Source organism: Amborella trichopoda, chromosome 6 (genome assembly GCF_054954075.1).
Source record: "Amborella trichopoda isolate Santa Cruz 75 chromosome 6, AtrichopodaSantaCruz75HAP2 v2.0, whole genome shotgun sequence".
NCBI lineage: Eukaryota > Viridiplantae > Streptophyta > Magnoliopsida > Amborellales > Amborellaceae > Amborella > Amborella trichopoda.
The window spans coordinates 8,395,943-8,412,621 of NC_142341.1; the positions used below are offsets into that span (position 1 = coordinate 8,395,943).

The following is a 16,679-nucleotide window of genomic DNA, read 5'->3' on the forward strand; positions in this document are numbered from 1 at the left end:
ACTTTTCTAGAGATCTGTGTCAAAATTTAATGGTGATATCTGGGATCCTATTCACATGGGTGTGGGAAGGTCTCATAATATCATTACTCTATATTAAATTACACCAATGATTTGAACTATTTATTATCGGACATGGTTTCTATGAATCCTAGGACTCATATGTAGAAATGAGTCCCCTCTTAAAAATCCATTTTTGGAGTTGGATTTTGGACCTAACGTTTAGGACTATAGAATCTAATATCTAACATGGACATCATGAATATGCCAAGAAATAACTTTTAAAATTTGAAAATGATAATTTAATGGAGAAGGTAATTAGACTATTGGGTGGGGTCAATCAATGTTCCCACCCAACCGGTGGGGTTTACACCCTGACAATGGACCCAACAAGTTGGGTTAGGGTCCATTTCACCTTGACCAAAACAAAGTTGGGTCCAAACCTAGATCTAGCTTGGACCCTATCAGGTCAAGTCTTGTTTGACCAAACCTAATGGTTATATATAAGCTGGAAAAGTATACAAATGTACTATTTACTTTTAGTATGTGAATGTCACAATCACTTTTGTCGATCGGACTTCAAATCGGGTGGCTGTGAGGTTATCAATGACTAGACCCTAACTTTGTAAAACATTTCTCAAAATTTGGGACACACACCTAAACATTGCAATTTGGCATCATACAACTAGGATTAATTATGATTTCCATGTAGCAAAGATAGTCTCATAGTATACCTCCCTAAATTATAAGATAGTCTCATAGTATACCTCCCTAAATTATATATTTTGCTTTGTTGTAGGGAAAGTATAGAATCAGACCATTTACCTTTGATATAACGTGGTCATATTAATCTTGACCATTGGATGTGAAATTTGGTGGCTATAATTATTTCATTGACCAACCTCAAACTTAAAAAAAAAAAATCTCAAACTTTGTGACACATCCAAGATGTCAAATTTCACATCAAATGGTTGTAAGGAATTGTGACCACAATGTATTAAAGGTACATGGTCTCATTGTATACAATCCCATAAATTTACAGGACTTTTTTAGGTTTGAAACGATAAAATGGATCTCTATGCTAAAATGGATCTCTATGCTAATTTCCCATATATATAATTACACATTTACATTATATATTGGGAAAAGTTTATATAGAGCCGAGGCTCTAAACAATCAAATTAGAGCCCACCACAAAAAATTTACTAGAAGAGGTCGTTTTGATGCCCAAATATGCTCAAATTGATCATCTCGACATCAAGATGAATGGAAATGGGAAAAAATAGATTTCAAGTTTTGGAAATAGTGCATCTTGTAACATATTTTTGGACCGTCAATTTTCAAGTGTTTGTAGATCTGCTCTATCTACACTATTGTTGAAGCTTTAAATTTTATAATAAAAGATAAAAATATATTTTAAGGCTATCACAAAGATTTTAAATATTGAAACCAAATTTCTCTATACTATTTGAAGGTGGGCTCTAATTTGATTGTTTAGAGCCTTGGATATGTACAAACAACACCCTTACATATTTATTCTATATATCATACGTTTCTTGCATGAGGTTGGTTGTAGGTCCTTGCTGGTCCCCCATGTAGGTCAAAAGAATGATGAGCTATTTGTAATTAGATAAATAAACAAGAGTAAGATGTTAAGTAGTTTAATGTCAAAAAAAAAAGATGTTAAATAGTTCAAATGTGAAGAGTAATTTAATAAATTTCCCGAATAAGAAGTACATGGAAGTCACTTGGGTACCGTACATACTTTGCCAACAATTTTTGACCATACAAGCAGGTTCTCTTTTAAACAATATTTCAATGACACTTTCTTTTATTTTCGTTTTGAGTGACACAATTGGAGACTTATTTGAATGACACATTCAAGGAAAAACAGGCCTGATTTGAAGTTAATTTGCATATCATGCAAGATGGTTTCGAGGCATACAAGTTTGTATGAGAGAGAGAGAAAGTGAAGTTTGGTTCATCAAGACCATACTTCGTATGATGTGAAACAGTTTGTGGGAAGAGGAAGCGCTACCATTAGCAATTCGCTCTCTTTATCTTATGCATAATTTCATGAATGAATTAACGGTCAAATAAAAAAAGAAACAAAATGAGATGAATGAAAATTTAGGTAACGGGGCAATTATTTTATACCTTATAAATGAACTCCTACCTTATTTTTGGATAATGATATGAATTGAAACTTAGGCTAGCGGGACACATTTTCTATGTACACCTGTTGTACTCTTTTGTAAAAATACAATCAAAAGATTATAAATATAAAATAAAAAATAAATAAAAAATAAAAAAAGAAAGAAAGAAAAGGGAAACATTATTGTTTTTTTGTTGGTGAGGTTTATCCAAGGTTCTGCCCACTTTATACTATTGAAGTAAGGAACGCCTCTAAATTTTGCCCCAAGTAGTGGTTTTGCTGTAAAACACTTTACAATGACTTGTATCTATTTTCAACCCTAATTATAAAATTTGACATTTCAAAAGTATTGCAAATCGACCTTACTTGCACAGTGTAAAATTAACACCTTTAATAAACTTTTTCCTGCGTAATATATTGCTTTAATAGTTTGATGCATTGGCTAAGGTAAACATGCACCTCAAATATGTGCTAATCACCGGAAAAAAAAAAAAAGAAGCCAAATGGACGTCCATCTGTAAATATTGTGAGGTTAGTTTAGGGATAGTTTACAAAACTGCCAAACGATGCATAATGGTTGAGAAGGCTGGGTCATGCGTGTGAGATGGGGTTAGTTATTTCCACTCAAACGTGTATAAAAGGGCCTCCATGCGCCCTCTCCATATCACCAATTTCATCTCTCCTCCTTTTCTCATTCTTTTACCCCAAGTTGAAAGAATTTTATCTCGAAAGTTCAAAAGAGTGAAGACTTGATGTTTTCATGCTTTCCACAGGCTTTTTTGAACATGGTATTCAGACAGGCTCTCTTCGAGTTAGTTCTCGGAGATGCATTGTTGAGTAACAGAAATCTGTGGAAAAACATGGAAGCAATCATGACTCCACGTTGTATATTTGAACGTGAATGCAATTTTATCAAAATGCCGGCCACAGATGACCTTATGAACAAAAATCTGAAGGTATTTATCGATGGCGCCACCGTCCAATTTGTTTTAAAGTTCAAATAAAATGGTTTTGCATGTGTGTTTGTGTGTCTTCGTTGATAAGAGTAAGAAGAGCCACTGCATTGAGTTAAGGATAGTTTGGTAGTTTCATCTCAAATATGAATGAGAGACTACAACATTTTTGCATTCGTTTTCTAGTGTATACATTTCCTTTTTGAGGATGGGATGTGAGTGCCCATGGATCTAGATCGGTGGGCATTTGATCAGGGTTAGATAGTTCAATATTTTTGAATTGTGAATATCTGATAAGATGAATGGAAAATTACAAGTCAGAACATAAAAAAGAGAGAACTGGGGTTTGATTTTCATGGATCGCGAGAAAGACAAAAGAGGTGGTGATGTGGTCGTTATATTAGGATATTGTTGTTAGGAAAATGGTTTGATAGGACTGCGGTTTATCAAAATCTTAGATTCATAACCAGACAGAGAGTCTGAAATTCAGGTTTCATATCCAAACCGGGTGAATTCTCACCCCAATTATGGTAAAACAATTTTCTTTGTCCTTTTTCCACTAGATGGCCAAATATAGTTGAACTTTTAAACAATCAAAGCATGATGGACTGAAAATTTATTTGCCCTCCCAATTACGAGATTCAAATTTTTAAAAATGGTACCGAGGCAAGATGTACAATTTTTAACAGTTAAAATCTTTCTCTTTTCATATCTCGAGGTCTCAAAACAGTCATCTGCTGAGGGTTTTGAAGCGTTAAAACAACAGTTTTCTCTTAGCATGTATATTATGCTGCCATTGTAGCATATTATGCGACTACTCCCTCACATGAAACATCGATTTAGAAATATTATTTTAGTCTAATTTTTTGGAACCAGAAACGAACTACTAGATGATTATTTTAAAAATAAAAATTTGAATTTTGTTTTGTTCGAACTTAGATCTAGCTCTTCAAAAGTTTATTATAGTTGTTAGAAGTCGCAACAAGACACATTCTAATAGCTATTGGTGGAGTCCGCGTCTTAGATGCGCTTTTAAGATAATAGCAAACCAAAGAAGGCACTCATAACTCGAGTTGCAGGGGCTATTAGTCAACCAAAGAAGCACTTCGTTGAGCGGTACTCATTATTACGGAATAAGTCCTGCGAGTGGTACTCATAAAGCAGTTAATGTTGACCTTTCATAACGAGTATATAGCGAGTCTATAGGCCTTAGGCTTATGTAGCAACACGACTGAACTCTTAGTAGTCTCTAAAGCTTAACAACAGCGAGTGGAGTTACACGAAACGAGCCAAAGAAGAACTCGTTGGGGCAGTCGAGCAGTCTCAATTTCACTACAGGATTTGCGAATGTTGGGCTGGGCCACCTCGAATGGCGTGAACAGCATGCGGGGAGACTTGTACGTACGGTTTTTAGGGGGATCTGGCAGAAAGACCAGCAACAATGCATCTCCAATCAGTAAACAGCACATCTTCGCATCTCACCACTCATCCTGAATCCCACAGCTCATCCTCCACGTTTTACTCCTCATGCAAAGACAGTGAGCCCCCATCCGATCAATTGCTTTTAGGTCGACCTCTGCCTCCACTTGCTTTCCTTCGTTTCGAACCTCAAGGAACGATGTCGAATCTTCTGGTTCGAAAGCAACTTCGATTTTGTTACTCCTCTCTTCCAGCCACCCCATCACCTCGGCTCTTTCTCCTTCTCCTTCTCCTCCTCCTTCGACACGCCATACCACCCCTAAGGACAGGGAGAAGCCTTACTATAATTATGAGGAGTTTGCCAGAGCATAAGAAATTCCATAGTGTTGAGTTAAGTCATAATGGAGACTTCGTTCGGAGAATCTTGCCTATCCATCTATGGGAGAACCAAGAATTAAAGAGGACAGCTTTGACTAGCTCCTGCTAGAATGGAAGATGGTTCATCTTAACTTGTTGAAAAAGCCATTAGTATCAACGTACAACTTAAAGTTCACAAGTAGCTCAAATCGGGTCATCATTATAAGAAGAAAGAGCCACAGAACTCACTAGTATATTGGCTTTCTATCTTTGGATCATTGGCTAGAATCCAAAATGTATGTCTATTATCCCCCCCCAAAATCGTTTCGGTGCTTCAAATCGGATAGAGCCCGATTCCTTGCTCGACAAGGCAAGCTCGCACTCCCAGAAATCTGATCAATCTATTAAACACGATACGATCGCTGTTCAATTCGCGTTGGGTCTGGCCTACCTATTCCCACTTGAGGTAGGGTTCTCCTTTATTATCACGGGGGCCCACTAGAAGCTGGAATTGTGGGTGGCCCGTCCCGACCACCATCCCTTGAGTCTGGTATCGATTCGATCTTCCCTCCACCCGAGGGGGAGAAAACAGCCGTGCAGCGCGTGTCGTCGATGGGGCAATAGAACCACTGATCCCATCCCTTAGAAGGAAGATGAATTATAACAGAAGGATTGCCCCTTTCCCACCGATGTCAGCTTCTATCCGAATGTATAGGGATTGGTTCAGCAGATCCAAAAGGGGAAGAGCAGACAGTTCGGGTCCTGAGCCTGGTCATGAGGGATGGAAGAGAGAAGTTGTCCAACCCCCTCTCCCGGCTTTTATAGTCGAGTGCCTCAGTCCCCCTCCCCCATTCACTCTTTGTCTATTTGTAGTTGCTTATTCATTGTGATTAGGTAAGTCAAGGGTAAGTCTAATCTGATTCACGCACTATGGAGGTAAATGAGGTAAGTAATGGGGTAAATATAGAGGTAAGTAAGGTTTAGGGAGCCGAACTGTGATTAAAGAAAGAGAACTTTTAGATCAAAGGAAAGGAAAGGCTTAGGAATGATAGTTATTAAACTCAGGTAATAAAAAGTTTAGATGGGTTAGATTAAATATGTTGAGGCAAAAGAACTACAGATCAAAAAAGGTTCATTATTAATAGGTAAAAGGAAAGAGAAGGAAAGGTCTTACTGCTGGAGGGGTTAGAAAAAGAGTGATAAAAGAAGATGACAGGTTGGTGTTTAGTATAGGTTCGAAAAGGTACCGGAATAGTCAAGGTGACAAAAGGTGAGAGGAAAGGAGTGTATTGTAACCCTATTCTCCATTGTAGAAACGAAAAGTAATCCTCAAAAACAAGAAATAAGAAACAAAAAAAAGAAATATACAACCAACTACAACGCAAAGATATAAGTGGTTCGACAACGTGCCTACGTCCATGGGAGATGAGAGTTTCTTTGCTAACAATAGATAATAGGGTTATAATCGCTCTCTCTTTCTCACGCCTCTATGTTCTCTCTAATAACAAAGAGATCTGCGTTTTTCCCTTAACCCTAGATGAACTCCCAATCGCAACAACAATATATATCGAGTCCCAGATAGATGGTACAAATTACTGAAATACACAGATATATCAAGTCCCAGATATATATGAATCCCATGTACGGATATATCCCATGTACAAATTATTGAAATACCCTTAGGCCCTCCAGGTTTTTAGCGGCCCTTCGTAGTTGTCATTTTGACTCTACATTGACAGATTTATTTCCTCATAATGTAAGACATCAATTCTCAACATCCAGTAAATAAGCTCCCATCTCCCGTGGATGTAGGCACGTGGCAGAACCGCATATATCTTTACGTTGTGGTTGATTGTTACTTTCTTTTGTGTTTGTTTCTTCTTTTTAGTTTTCTTTGATTGCTTTTCGTTTCTACACTCTTCGAGTTAGTTCTTGAAGATGCGATGTTGAGTAATAGGTTCAAGAAATCTGTGGAGAACCATGGAAAACAATCATGATGCCGCATTGCATATTTGAAGGTGAATACAATTTTATCAAAATTTCGGCCACAGAGATTTTCCAGATGATGATTTGTAGTTTGTGAATGGCGTGACTTCCAAATTAGTTTTAAAATTCAAATGAAATCTTGTGGTCCTGTGCATGTGTATGAGTGTGTGTTCGTTGTTAAGAGTAAGATCAATGAGTTAAGAATAATTTGGTAGTTTGTATAAAATGAGGGAAGGGTGGTATTATGGGTTTTTATTTATCTCAAATATGAATTAGAGGCTGTTATCTATTTTTATTTGTTTTCTAGTGGATACATTTCCTTTTTGAGGATGGGATATGAGCGCCTATCGGTCTAAATCATTGGACATCTTAAATAGTTTAGGGGAATTTTAGAATGATACCATTTACTTTTGATATATGGTGGTCACAATAATTTTGACCATTGGATGTGAAGCTGGGTGGTTGTAATTATTCCATTGACCATGCTCAAGCTTCAAAAAGAAATTTTCTCGATCTTTATGACATATGTAAGCTATTATTGTGAATATCTGATGAAATTATTTCAAGTCAATACATAAAAAAGAGAGCTGGGGTTCGATTTTCATGGATCACGAGTAAAAGAGGTCGTGGTGTCTTGAAGGTGGGGTTCAAGAAATGTGCATCATTTTATTAAAGTTTAATGGATTCTAAGAAAAATTGAAATGGGGCCACTGTATTCTAGGATATTGTTCTTTTGCCAAATTAGCATATTTCATGTAGGAGCATACCCTACATTAAATCCCTAGGGAAAAAGAGATATTTTGAAATTTTGTTGTCTTAAATTATAGGATCCACGTAGGAATCATTGATGACTATTTTTTCAAAGAAATTAGACTCTGAGTTCTCAACTCTTTAGGTTACTAATGCGGAATCATTAGATGACTATTTTGATTATTATTTTTTAGGTTGGTCTTTAGGTTCAAGGGGTCATATCCCCACAATTTGAGGTCTTTAAATACTTTTCGTTTGAGTTTTACCTGAGATCAAATGGACAATATCCTTCCACATGAGATTTTTTCACGTATACAACAGGCTCTATCAGGACCAAATTGTATACTAACTCCCCCGGGCAAAAAGATATGGGATATGATTGTAATTCAAAAATTAGTGATCATTTCATGCAAAGGGTGCTTGGTTGGGTGTCCTTTCTTTTTAAACAAGTGTTTCATAACCGACTGGTCGAGTGAATTGGCTTTTAGGAAAAGAGCTCAAACTTAATTGGTTAGTGCTTGACGATTTGCAACGCTACGTCCTAAGCTCAATTCCTACTAAGGGTAGGGCCCTCCCCCTTGACTCACCCAAAAATAAAGTCAATTAGCCTTTTGGAAAATCATTTTGGTACAGAGAATCGGTCATCCATATTACAAATAAGACTTGTAAAAAAATAAAAATCAGAGAGCAAACAGTAAAAAGGTAAAATGGGAACCAAGCAATTCGGCCTATCTGGATCACCATATTCCCCAATGAAACCGAAAAAATCCATCTAAGTTGGGCTTATTCTCGGTATCCGAACAAAAAAATTTAAATCACTGCCTTGTGTACTTAGGATTGTGTTCCCATATTCATTAGGATCATGCTCCCATCGACAATAGGATCGCACCCCCATCTAAGAATGATTGTGTTCCTATTTGGAAACAATCGAACTCCATTCAAAGAAGGATCATGTTCTGTGCATGATTAGTCCACGCTCCCATCACAGAAATCCACTTTTATGAAAATTTGGCTTCAAATATAATTATTTTATTTTTAAAATTAATTTTATTTAAGAAGTTTCTTTTAAGATGTTTTGGGAAAATAGGGATGAAGTTTCGAAAACACATCTTCTCGCATGGCAGAGGTTCCTCGTTGCTAGAGTGCTCGCTTGGATTCGCATCTAGGGATCGCGCTTCTAAGGTGTAGAAATCGTGCTCCTAAAATGTAGAAATCACCTGGTTGTGAGCATATTATTGACTTGACTTAAAGTTGCAAAAAAAATTTCGAACTTTGTGACACACTAAACCATCCAATTTGACATCTAATGACCAAAAGTAAAAATGAACTTCTTATATGGAAGATAAATGATCCTAACCTTAAATCCATGGAAAAAGGAACATATTGAATATCAATGTTAATATACGTCATCATAGCTTAATTTGCAAGATAACGGTGATGAAAGTATGTTAAAGAAGGGACTGCATTATTTACGTGTCAAAAAAAAATAGAGGGACTGCACTATTTGCACTAAATTAAAATTTGCAGACTTTTTTTAAATGGAAAAAGACCCATACCTCTTTCAATACACAACCTTTGCATAAAAAAATACCAAATACCCAAATATCTCATCATCACTTTTTTTAAACTTTATTAAATGAAAAATTTGTATACAAGGGTGAGGGCTCATGCATCTCAAAAATTCACCACAAGAGGTTGTTTCGATGTCCAAAAATCCTCAAATTCATCGTCTTGACCTCAAAGTGTATGAACATGAGAAAATTTGGATTTTAAATCTTCAATAAATGCATCTTGTAACGTATTTCTGGATCGAAAATTTTCCAGATTTATCAAGTGCACATATATTTGTTCGATCTACAATATTTTTAAAGCTTTAAATTTCATAATTAAAAGTAAAAATTAAATTTCAAGCCATTACAATGATTTCCAGTACTAAAATAACATCTTTCGACACTATTTCAAAGTATGCCTTACTTTGATTGTTTAGGGCCTTGGCATTATAGAAACCACACCCTTATAAAATTACATCAATGATATGAACTATTTAACATCGAAGACAGTTTTTATTAATCATAGGACTCAAATGTATAAATAAATCCCCTCTTAAAAAATCCATTTTTGAGATGGATTTTGAACCTAAGTTTTAGGGATATAGAATCTAATCTGTGGACATCATGAACATGCCAAAAAATAAATTTTAAAAATTGAAAATGATAATTTTATGAAGAAAGTATTAGGCTATTGTGCTGGGCCAACCAATACACCCATGGGTTGTCCCGACCAAATCCAGGTTTAGACCTATACAATGGACCCAAAAAGTTGGGCAAGGATCCATTTCACCTTCACCCGAAGGTCGGGTCCAAACCTAGGTATAGCTTGGATCCTATCAGGTAGAGGTAGGTCTGACCAGACCTACTAGGTATATATAACTAGGAAAAGTATACAAATATACCATTTACTGCTAGGTATATATAAGTAGGAAAAGTAGACGAAGATACACTCTTGTCCATCGGATTTCAAATCAGGTGGTTGTGAGATTCAAGATCACAATGACTTTATTACTCAATCAAACCAATGATTACAGTGAAAATGATAAAGACAATAATCAAAAGGATAATGAATTGAGCACCAAAGATGGGGCCAACACTCCATCCTTAGCAAGCGAGTGAGCCCTTTCATTCGCTTCCCTAAAAACATGATTGAAAGCCACAACCTTATTGTGACAAATATCCAAAGCTTCCAACCAAAACCTTCTCAAGCTCCAAGGTGGCTTACTAAATCTGGACATCTAGTTGATAACATTAAGTGAATCCCCTTCCACCAGTCATGCAGATTGATCACAACAATCTTTTAACAACTTTAAACCTTGAAGCATAGCTAACATTTCTACTTAGTTTGTTGTAGTTATCCCACACAGGCCACAAAAAGTGATTATCTCTATACCCTGATAATCTTTAACCACACCCCCAAAACCAGCACGTCATGGGGTTCTCAAAGAACTGCCATCAAAATTCAACTTAAAACATCCACGATAGGGTGGAGTCCATTTCAGTCGAACATCAATATTTAATACCCTGAAACCAACTCCCAACAGAAGCCCTCAAATATTCGCCTATTTCTCTCCAACCAAACTTCCCAAATGATTGAAGCTCTAAAAATATGCCATATCATCATCGCCTTTTTAGGCAAAAAAGGATTCAAGAGTTGATCTATCAGATCAAAATGTTATGCCGGTAAAGGCATTTGAAAACCAATAATGTTAAAGGCTCAGATCCACAACGCCGAAGTAAACCGACAATGAATGAACAATGATCTCCAGTCCCCTCGTCATTTTTACAAAACAAGCAAATATTGACGATTATTTTTCCCCTCTTCCTCAAATTGATTAGACGCAAACTTTGTAAAAGTTGAGAATGGCCTGAGGTCTTGACAGTAATATTGCCGAACTTCATGGTGAGGTCCCTGACTCCATTCTCTCCAAAAGGTAAGGACCCAAATCCCCACTAACATACCACTTTTAAAATACCCAAAAAGAACTTTGTAAAAGTTTTCTCGAATTTGAAAACACACCCAAGCATTGCAATTTGACAGCAGACGATTAAGACTAATTATTACCTCCTTATAACAAAGACAAATAATCTCATAGTATACAGTTCTATGATATATATATATATATATATATATATATATATATATATATATAAACCACATCATTGAACCAGAGTTTGGCTCACGATTATTAGGGTCAACAAACTATGCCATGGGTGCATGTCATGCATCTTAGGTTTCCCTCCTCAGGATCTAAAATGGTGCGTAAGAAGTTTTAAAGTGTGAAATGGACCACTAATGCTTAAATGGTCTTTCAATTTATGGGATTGTTGTCCATTGAATTGAATTACCATTTAAACTGTGGTGGTCCTTTGGAGCACAACCCACAAGACTTGAATTTTTTTGTGAGATTTGGGTTCGACATTATAGGTGCCGAACCAGTCTAATTTATATTGGAAAGATGGGTTTTGCAGTTTCAGATGCTAAATTCATCGTTTTCTCTACAACAATGGTTTCAACACTTTATGCCTTGGACTTTTGACTGTCATTATCATCATCATTTGAGCTTTAACTCAACTATTTGGACTCGGCAAACCCATTCTAACATTGAAAAAAAAAAAAAATTTGGTTTAGTACACCAAGTACAAACAAAAGACAATCCGGGGAAAATAAAAATCCGACGAGCGCAAAGTATAAAAAAAAAATTAATTGAAAAATAAAGTGGATCTCTATGTTAACTTCCCATATACATAATTACGCATTTCCAATATATATTTTACTCGATATATAATATTTTTTTTACATGGGTTGGTTGTAGGTCATCTGTCTGGTCCCCCATGTATGTTTTGGGTCTCCTTTTCTATTTTGAATGATGTAATGAGTGTGTGATGTAACTGATGTTTTTTAGTCATTAATAATAATTGATAACATTTATCAAAAAAAAAATTGTTCCTGATGAGGGCCGATGCAACTTGTCTATGCCCCTACATTAAACTCAAATTTATCAATGGAAAATGGTTTGATAGGGCTGCCGCCCTATCAAAATAAGTAAAGCCTTGCCTCATAACTCATCAAAAATTGAAATTCGAGCATTAGACAAGCTTTACATTCGTCATCTTGGCTTGAACATTATGGTTTAGAAAAAAATAGGATTTCAAGCTCTATAAATAGTATATATTGTAACCATTTATCTAGGCCATCCATTTTGTGCTAAAATTAATTTATGGATCCACAAGATCTATACTACTTTTTGAGTTTTGAATTTCATTATCATTGTTAGAAATTGATTTTAGAGCCATCATAGAGATTGTTGTTGTGCTTTCCGGACGAGCATTTGATGTGAGGCTTGATTTTGTTTACATAAAACCTAGGCCTTACAAAAACCTCATCTATTATAAATTTACCCTTAAAATTGTACAACTTTACATTTTATTTATTGTTTTCCCAAAACCATGCTTCACTGAGACTTTCTTTTTCTTTCTTTTGAGCGATTGGATTGGAGACTTAGTTGGTTCAAGTTAATTTGCATATGATACAAGGTGGTTTAGCGGCCTACAAGTTTGTTTTCCTTTAGAGTGAATTGAAATCCACCCTCCTTCATATTAATGAATGCGAGAGAGGAAAACAATAAGTTCATATAATGTGAAATAGTTTGTGGGAAGAGGATGACCTACCATTAGCAATTCGCTCTCTTTATTTTATGCGTGATTTCATGAATGAAATAATGGTCAAATAAAAACGGAAAGAAAATGATATGTATGAAAAACTTAGGTAACGGGACAATTATTTTGTTCCTTATAATTCTATGTTTTCTTTTGATACGTCCACTTTCATTTCTGAACTTCTACCTTATTTTTGGGATAATGATATGAATGGAAACTTTGGCTAGCGGGACATATTTTCATGGTACAATCTTTTGTTAAAAAAATAAATAAATAAAAAGGTGGGGGGAAAACTATAGTATTTTTTTGTGGGTGAGGTTTATCTAAGGTGCCTACCTTATAGTATAGAAGTGAGGAGTACCTCTAAACTTTGCCGCAAGATATAGTTTCGTTGTAGAAAGCTTTATAATGACCGGAAAATCTAATTTCACCCTAATTATAAAATTTGAAATTTTAAAAGTATTACAAATGAAAGACATCTACAAATGTTTGAAAATCTTGAAAAAATAGACAATTGAGATAACTTGTTACAAAATACGCTATTTCAAAGGTTTGAAATCTTTTTTTTTTAATGTCCATATATCTTGAGGTCAAAAAGTTCAATTTGAGGATTTTCCAACATGAAAACACTTTTTTTAATTGATTTTTTAGGTTCAGCTTACTTGCACAATATAAGATTGACACCTCCTATGAACTTTTTCCCGTGCTATATAGTGGTTTAATAGTTTGATAGATCGGCTAACGTTAACAAAACCCTAATCACCATAACTTGAAAGGGGAAATCACTCCAAATGGACGTCCCTCCTTAAAGATTGTGATTTTAGTTTAGGGACAGTTTACAAAACTGCCCCAGAATGGTTGAGAAGTCTGGGTCATGCGTGTGAGAATGGGGTTAGTTATTTCAACCCCATAACGTGTATAAAAGGGCCTCAATCCAGCCTTTCTAAATCACCAATAAAATCCCTTTTGTTCTTATTCTTTTAATCCTTGTTGAAAGAATTCTATCTCAAAAGTTGAGAAGATTGAAGATTTGATGCTTTCATGCTTTCGATAGGCTTTCTTGAACATAGCATTCAGATAGGTCCTCTTCGACTTAGCTCTCGAAGATGGGAAGTTGAGTAACAGGCTCAAAATCTATATTTATATCTAATTATAAAATTTAAAATTTTAAAAATGGTTAAAATCAAGTAATCTATGAACATATGAAAATCTTGAAAATTGACGGCATAGATAATATGTTGTAAAATGCACTATTTTTTAGACTTAAAAATCTTTTATTTTTCATGATCATACATCTCATTCAAAGGGTATTTCAACATTAAAAGTATCTTTTCGGATGAATTTTTGAGGTGCAAAGTAGGTTGCAATCTTATATAAACTTTTTCCTTTAAAGAAAGGGTGCAGTCATGATATATAATTTTGACGTAAAATGTTATTAGGATTATCTTAAAATCTATTTCTTCTTCTTTTTATATCCAATTGTAAAATTTTAAATTTCAAATTCTTCTTTTTATATCCAATTATAAAATTTTAAATTTCAAAAATAGTTAAAATCAATTAGATTTATAATCATATGAAAATCTTGAAAATGGACAGTATAAGACTTAAAAAATTTTTATTTTTCATATTCATACATCTCGATGTTAACTACCGATGGATTTTTGAGGGGTCTGGTGGCATCCTTATTTAAACATTTTCCTTAAAGAAATGATGATAATTTATTTTCAACGCATACAAAAAATATGGTCCATTGGGAGCCAAGGAAAGTAAAAAAGAATTTGACTCACGAGGAGTGGTATTCCACGTGGCTCAATTCCGCCGTTCATCGAACGTTTTATCGCACGAAGTTCCAGGCCGACGGTACGCTTTTTGCTTTTTCTTTCTTTACTTTAAAATAAACTAAACTTATTAAAATTATCTAAACGAAAAGACCAAATCTATCACCGGCGGCTCCTCGCGCGTGCGTGAAATCTATCACCGGCGGCTCCTCGCGCTTGCGTGCGGACACTTTAGTGCGGTCTCTACCTGCGTGCAGCCACTAGTGCGGTCTCTCCCGGCGTGCGGGCTGAGTAGACACTCGTGAGGGCTCTACATGCGTGAGGCACTCGTGCATGCTCTACATGCGTGAGGGCACTCTTGCGGGCTCTCCGTGCGTGAGGGCACTCATGCGGGCTCTACATGCGTGAGGGCAATCGTGCGGGCTCTACATGCGTGAGGGCACTTGTGGGGGCTCTACATGCGTGAGGGCACTTGTGCGGGCTCTACATGCGTGAGGGCACTCGTGCGGGCTCTGCGTTTGTGAGGACACTCCGTTCGTGAGGGCACTCGTGCGGGCTCCCCCTTCGTGAGAGCACTCGTGCGGGCTCCCCGTTCGTGAGAGCACTCGTCCCCGTTCGTGAGGACACTCGTGCGGGCTCTCCGTTCGTGAGGACACTCGTGCGGGCTCTCCGTTCGTGAGGACACTCGTGCGGGCTCTCCGTTCGTGAGGACACTCGTGCGGGCTCTCCGTGCGTGAGAGCACTCGTGCGGGCTCTGCGTTTGTGAGGGCACCCGTGCGGGCTCTCCGTGCGCGAGGGCACTCGTGCGGGCTGTCCGTGCGCGAGGTCACTCGTGCGGGCTATCCGTGCGTGAGGGCACTCGTGCGGGCTCCCCGTGCGTAAAGGCACTCGTGCGGGGGCTCTCCGTACGTGAGGGCACTAGTGCGGGCTCTACGTTTGTGAGGGCACTCGTGCGGGCTCTCCGTTCGTGAGGGCATTCGTGCGGGCTCTCAGTGCGTGAGGGCACTCGTGCGGGCGCCCCGTTCGTGAGGGCACTCGTGCGGGCGCCCCGTTCGTGAGGGCACTCGTGCGGGATACCTGTTCGTGAGGGCACTCGTGCGGGCTCCCCGTGCGTGAGGGTACTCGTGCGGGCTCCCCGTTCGTGAGGGCACTCGTGCGGGCTCCCCGTGCGTGAGGGTACTCGTGCGGGCTATCCTTGCGTGAGGGCACTCGTGCGGGCTCCCCGTTTGTGAGGACACCCGTGCGGGCTCCCCGTGCGTGAGGGCACTCGTACGGGCTTTCAGTGTGTTAGGGCACCCGTGGGTGCACATCGCCCGCAGATCTAAACCTATAGAGAGAAAGAGGGGCAGTTGCAGGTGAGGCAAACGAAGAGAGAGAGACGGGTGCACATCGCCCGCAGATCTAAACCTATAGAGAGAAAGAGGGGCAGTTGCAGGTGAGGCAAACGAAGAGAGAGAGAGAGAGAGAGAGAGATGATCGCTGAAAGGAATCTAGAGAGATACGAGAGAGAAGAATGAAAAAAATAAAAGAAAGGATTCACCTTGGAGATAGTTGATGGGTGAAGAGAGAGAAACGGCATTTTGGTGGTGAGGCTGCCATCGGAGAAGAGAGAGAAGAAGTTGCATCCCCTGCAACAATACTCTTTTTTTCTTCTTCTTCACCAACACCACCACATTCCATTAAACCCAACCAAATTACCCCCAAACCCTAACGATCAATCAGCCTTTATTTTAAATCAATTCAGAAAAATTACAGAACCGAGTAACAAGCAATCCCTTGAATTGAAAACGGAGAATGCATAATCCGCGTATTTGGGCATCCACATTTTCTATAGGAAAGGGTAAAAGCCCTTAGAGAGAGAGGGGGGCGTGGCGTTACACAAAGAAAAGGGGCAGATGATATCGAGGTTCAGACCTTTTTCGCCTCAGCTGCTGAAATAAACTGGTGACAAAAAAACGAGATGAGCAAACGCTAGGGAGCAGAGAGGGGTCTGGCTGAGCGGCGTGATGCGAAGAGAGCGAAGTTCCAAGTTTCCGGAAGACACTTCCTTTTTATTTTAAACCATGTAAAAATC

General features: G+C 37.8%; 1 long non-coding RNA gene across 1 annotated transcript; it reads right to left on the minus strand.

Moving 5' to 3' along the window:
* Positions 1–14,520: 14,520 nt before the first annotated feature.
* Positions 14,521–16,411, minus strand: LOC148781544 (uncharacterized). Its single transcript, XR_016057646.1, has 2 exons — positions 16,146–16,411; positions 14,521–15,932 (listed from the first exon to the last, which is right to left on the minus strand). It is a non-coding gene; the product is annotated as an uncharacterized LOC148781544 (long non-coding RNA).
* Positions 16,412–16,679: the final 268 nt, after the last annotated feature.